A 6,539-nucleotide genomic window follows, 5' to 3' on the forward strand; every position below is an offset into this window, starting at 1 on the left:
AATTGTGCTCATGCACTTTGATCAAAAGGCATTTGTACAAATAGAAGGGAATACTGCATGTCTTAAAAATCAGGAAATGTTTCAAGCTTGAATTCTCTTACCATACTTAATCAATCTTTATGCTGGACAAATAATCAGAGAACTTGGTTTAATGAAGAAGGATGTGGCATCAAGATCAGAGGAAGGCTTATTAACAACCTGCAAGATGCAGATGACACACCATGCTTGCTGAAAGTGAGGAGGACTTGAAGCACTTGCTGACAAAGATGAAGGATTTCAACCTTCAGTATGAATTACAACTCAATGTAAAGAAGACCAAATTCTTCACAAGTGGACCAAAAGATAACACAATGAGGAATGGAGAAAATACGGAAGTTGTCAAAGATCTTGTCCTGTTTGAATGCATAATCAATGATGATACAAGCAGCAATCAAGAGATCGGAGGACATATTGCCTTAGGTAAGTCTGGAGAATATGATCTCTTTAGAGTATTGAAAAGCAAGGATGTTACTTTGAAGACTAACCTGACCTAAGCCATGGTATTTTCAATTGCTTCCTATGCATGTGAAAGCGGCACATTGAATAATGAGGAAGAATCAATGTATTCAATTGGGGTGCTAGAGAGGAATACTGAAAGCACCATGGACAGATAAAAGGACAGGAGGATTTGGAAGGAGTATGGCCAGATTTCATCTGACCGGAGCTGTTATCAGGAAAGTCCTTAGAAAGGGAAGGACATCATTCTTGGTCAAGTGGAAGGGCTGTGAAAAAGAGGAAGTCCCTCAAGGAGATGGATGGACACGGTGGCTGCAACAATGGGCTGGAGCACGGGGACAATTGTGGAGATGGAACAAAACTGGGTAGTGCTCCTGATGTTGTGCATAAGGTCACTGTCGTTTGTAGCCAATTTCACAGTACCTAACAACAGCAAAGATTTACAGCCTCAGAAAGCACTGGGGACAGTTCTAGTCTTCCCTTGTAAGATCACAAGGATTTGAACCTACTCAATGGCTGGGGTTTTACCACTTGCCATTTGAGTTATTTCTTCCCTTGGGTATACCATGTGTGCAGAGTAGAACTGCACCCTATAGAAATTTCAAGATTGTGACCTTTCAGAATCAGATTTCCAGATCTGTTGCTCAAGGTATCTATGGGTGGGTCAATATCTCTAACTTACCAATTAGTATTGACAGTTTAACTATCTGTACTGTCTAATGACTCATCTCAGAACCCTAGAATTTCCTGTACTTAGATTTGTCTTTCCAGCTCTCCCCCAGGTGGGCGGAACCCTGGTTTGAAGTTACATGCCCAAACTATTGCTGATTCCTACTCAGCTGCTAGCTTCTTAACCATTTTTAAGTGTTAACTCCTACTGCCCACTGACTATATTTCAGAATACATTTCAGCATCTCAAGGACTGATGGATCACATTGTTTTTGGACAACTTCACAAACAAATCCCACTATTTTAATCTGGAATTTCCATAGAGACCCTTCAGACAGGGACTGTGTGATATTTATTGAACAACTTGATAGAATTAATGAACTCAACCTACCACTTTAGACAACCTTTGATTTTTCTATTTGTTTCTATTCAAGGAAACTTTCATCTAGAGAACATACAATGTTTTCAGGAGCATCCGAGCATATGATTATGGCTGTTATAGTAAGTAACTTTGAGAGAAGGAGATAATATGTATTGTGACAAGGTGGCAAGACAACTTAATGTGGATTGTTACATGTCAAATGTCAGGTTCAGCTCTGTAAGAAAACAGTCACTTTTTAAAATGGCCTATACGGACAGAATCATCTACCTCCTTGCTTTTGTATGACATGGTGACTGACACTGGTGGGCTCAGAGCCAGAATGTTGGGTTTGAATTCTGGATCCACCACTTACCGATTTCTGGATCCACCACTTATCAAACAAGTCCTCAGTTCCCATTGAAATGGGAATAATAACAACACCTCAACCCATTCATTTTATGCAAGGATTATAAAAGTTAATCTATGTAAAGAGATCACACCAAATGGTTCTCAGCTTTCTCAGTTCCTCTAACTCTTGGGTCTCAAGTCATCTTTTAGAAGGTTCTATTGCAAGCCAAAAGAACTATCCAAGAGTTCCCTTTATTAGAGAGCTAACTCCACAAAACTTGGTTTATACTTTTCCTAATAACTTACAGGATGTAAGAAAAGATAATATGCATATATTGAAAGAAGGAAACATTTCATTCTTAACCACAGTTCCTTACAATGAAATTTATGTTCCTGATCCTGCTGGATGCTTCCCAACCTCTCAAATCTGGACATCAGATCAGATGTTGCCATTCACTTTGGATAGTGCACATCGGCTTTCCTGGTACTTGCTACTTGTCAAAGGGTTTATTAAAGGATACAGTTTCATAAACTTTTAACTTCATAGTACCATCTACTTTGAAATGCGAGCTATCTGAATTAGTAATTTATGTGTTATCTGACTGATGCAACCATCATGGCTTACCCCAAATATAAACTATCTCTCAGATCTCTCCTGAGTTTAACGTAGTACCCCAGAGTAGCGCGTCTTTGACAATTTTGTGATCACTCAATGATACCCTTGTTAATTGACATCTTGGAACCCAGCTTTCCTGGTAGCTTATGTTCTTAAAAACTCTTTTAGTTGTTTGATACATATAGCATGACTTGTTAGAGGAGGGTCATTCTAGCTGAGCAAACTCAATTACGTGAGTATGGTGTTTGGTTGAATCATTATCCTCAATATCGTCTCTTGGATGACAGCTGAGTGACACTGTTTTGCACAATGCCATCGTGAATGGCATGTCCTAAGGTGGCGCACACTGGAGATCCTGGAGAGTACAATTATAGAGCTAGTGCAAAATAATTCATTTTTATTTAATCCTTTTAAAAACCATAAATTGGCTTAAGAGAGTATTAAGATGATAACTTTGCCCTTTAAGTTATTCCAGGGTAGTTGGGGTGTGGGGAGCACTACATGGGGTCAATACTGACCCATGCCATGAGTTGCAGAATAGCATTGCTTCATGGGGTTTTCTTCGTGCAATCTTTACAGAAGCTGCGTGGTAGGCCTTTAGCAATTGAACATAAACTGGGCTACCTAGAAATCAAATATAGTGGAAGGCATAGATGGGTAAATAAACAGACAACTAGGTATGATAGAATCATGTTACAGAGTCTAATCATGCCTTTGCCACATAAAGTGAGGCATATCCAATGCTAAGGTGCCCTCTGATCTACAGGCTGTTCTCTGCCTCTCGGTGGGTTCCAGTCTGGATGCCCAGGATTATGGTATGTCACGCTTGCTAGACCTCTTCTCAAGTCTTGTCTTCCTGAAAGGCAGACCACACCTCATGTGGGTGTATCTGCTAGACATTAAGGGTAGCTAAGCAATAGCTGTTAGCAGGAATTCTGGCAGAAGATTGAGATTCAAGGCTGGAATGTCTACATCAGCACGTGAAGCATCCACCATGTTGGATGGAGCTCGAGGGGAGAAGGGAAAGGGAAAGATCGTGGGACCCAGGATGGCTTTGGGGCGACGGTCACGTTCTGCCAGGGAATGCTGCACAGCCTGATCGGTCCGGATTTGAACGAGGCATTCCAAATCTTCACGAAAGTAGTTTTTAAGGAAGCAAAGTATTTTTTAGGGAGAGAGAATCTATTTAAAAGTTCGTTAACTTGATTGATAAATATACAATACTGGGAGATAGAGTAGGTCCAATGCAATTTCTTCTCTTACGATGGACTTCATAAATGTCAGGGGGCCAGGACAGGCTTCAGGGAATTCTCGAAGCAGTATTTGGAAGTGAAGTAAGGTGATGTTTCAGAAAGACATTCACCAGGCAGCATTGAGACTAACACCGAGATCGGGCTGGAGGAAAGGAAATGACAACCGGACATCTAGGCAAAAAAATTCACCGACACAATGTCAGTAAGAATAAAGAGGAAGGGTGAGTTCGAGAGGGCTTTGCTGTTGCAGTTAGGTACTGTTGAGTCAGTTCCTGTGAACAGCACCTCTACTTGCAGCTGAATGAAACTGCCCAATTCTTCACCATCCTCACAATAACCGCAGTGTTTGAGTCCATTAAGGTCGCCGTTGTGTAGATCTTTTCACTGAAGGCCCTCCTCTTTTTTGCTGATCAGTGCTTTCCCAAGCACGATGTCCTTTTCCAAGTATATCTACAGGCTGGCCTGTTGCTAGAGGATTTTCCTGACTATAGGGTCTAATGAATCCAAGATTAGCAGGTAAAATGGCAGGATGCTGGCTGAAGCATCCTGCAAAATTTAGATAGGCGTATAGGACAGCAGGTGACCCATGGGTTTTCGAGGTCAATGGACCCCAAGAACCAACAGTCAAATGTTGACAAGCCACATGCAAGATCCAGAACAAGTAGGCATACTCTTCCATCATCCCACATACACATCGGACACAGGCTGCTCTCCTGCAAAATCTCCCTTTACAGCTCAGCGTCCGATCACATCAGGGTAAATGCTCACATCATTTCATTGCTGTTGCTGTTGCCAGATACCCTCGGGTTGGATCTTACAACTATAGAGCCTAGGTCCAACAAAACAAAACAGTGCCTGGTCCTGGGCCATCATCACATTGTTTTTATGTGTAAGAGCATGTTGTGGACACCATGCCAATCCATCTTGCTGAGAGCCTTTCTCTCTTCCGCTGCCCCTCCACTTTACTAAGCATGATTTGCTTACCCGTGGTCTTCCCTGAAAATGTGTCTGATGTCTGAGAGACAATATTTTACCACCCTTGCCTCTTTGGATCATTCTGGATGCGTTTCTTCCAAGACAGATTTGTTTGTTATTTTGACAGTGATGGTACTTTCAGTATTCTTCTTCAGCGTCATAAAACAAATGCCTTCATTCTTCTTCATCCTTCCTTGTTCAATGTTCACTTGTTTCACATGTATATGAGGCGGTGGAAAATATGATGGCTTGGATCATGCATAACCTCAATGTAACTTGCTTGCTTTTCCACATTTTAAAGAGGTCTTGTGTTCGAGATTTGCCCCATGCAAAGCCTCCTTGGGTCCCTTGAGTGCTGATTCCATAAGCATTGATTGCGTATCCAAGCAAGACAAAATCCTTGAAATTTCAACCCTTTTCCATTTTTTATGATGTCATCTGTTAATCCACTGGTGAGAAGTTTGGTCCTCTTTACATGGATTCGCAATCCATCATCAGCAAGTGCCTCAAGTCCTACTTCATATAACCTAGCATTCTAAATTATTTTCTCAGCGTACAGACTGAATCAGTATGGTGAGAGGATACAAGCCTGATGCACACCTTTCCTATTCTTAAACCATGCAATATACCCTTATACTGTTCGCACAACTGCCTCTTGTACAAGTTCGATGTGAACACAATGAAGTGTTCTGGAAGTCCCATTCTTCTCAAGTTTATTCATAGTTTGTTGTGATCTACACCTTTGAATTCCTTGGGATTGTCAATGAAACTTAAGTAACATCTTCGGGTGTTTTCTGCTTTTAGCCAAGATTCGTTTGACATCAGCAATGATACGCCTTGCTCCATGTTCTCTTCTGAATCTGGCCTGAACCTCTGTCCACTCTCTGTCAACGTACTGCTGAAATCATTACTGGATGATTTTCAGGAAAGCTTACTTGCTTGTGATATTAATGTTATTGTTCTATCATTGAGCATTCTGTTAGCTCACCGTTCTTTAAACGGGTACAAACATGGGACCTCTTCCAGTCTGTTAGCCAAATAGCTGTCTTCCAAATTTCCCAACACAGAAGAATGAGTGCTTCTCATGCCTCATCAGCTTGTTGAACCATTTCACTTGGTATTCCATCAATTCCTGGAACTTTGTTTTTGGCTACTGCTTTCAGCGCAGCTTGAACTTCTTTCTGAAGTACCATTTGTTCTCGCTCATCTGCTAACTCCTGAAATGGTCAAACCTGGACTAGTTCTTTTTGGTACAGTGACTCTCAGTGTTCTTTCCATCTCTTTTTGATGTTTCCTGCATCATTCAATAAATTTCCTGTAGAGTCTTTCAATATTTCAGCTCAATCCTTGAATTTTTACCCTTCAGATTAAGATGTTGAGCATGTTCTTTCTTTTTGGTTTTCTAACTGTAAAAAGTTTTGCCCATTTCATTCGAATATTTGATTTGTCTTCCTGAGCTGCCTTTTAAAATTTTTGGTTTAGCTCTTTGACCTCATCACTTTTCATTTTGTTTCAGTAACTCTGTGATTAAGAGCAAGTTTCAGGGTCTCTTCTGATATCCACTTTGAACTTTTCTTTCTTTCTTGTTTTTTAAAAAAAATCATTTTATTGGGGACTCTTACAGCTATTATCACAATCCATACATATATTTATTGTGTCAAGCATATTTGTATGTATGTTGCCATCATAACTTTCAAAACATTTTTTTCTACTTGGACCCTTGGTATCAGCTCATTTCTTCTCCTCTCCTTTCCCCCCTCATAAACCATTGATAATTTATTTTTAAAATTTCATGTCTTACACTACCTGTCCTCCTGGAAGT

The 6,539-nt window shown here is 40.6% G+C and overlaps 1 pseudogene; it reads left to right on the forward strand.

Moving 5' to 3' along the window:
* Positions 1-350: 350 nt before the first annotated feature.
* The window catches only part of LOC142440026 (phosphatidylinositol transfer protein beta isoform pseudogene), a 49,221-nt pseudogene continuing 43,032 nt past the window's right edge, over positions 351-6,539 (forward strand).

Source organism: Tenrec ecaudatus, chromosome 2 (genome assembly GCF_050624435.1).
Source record: "Tenrec ecaudatus isolate mTenEca1 chromosome 2, mTenEca1.hap1, whole genome shotgun sequence".
NCBI lineage: Eukaryota > Metazoa > Chordata > Mammalia > Afrosoricida > Tenrecidae > Tenrec > Tenrec ecaudatus.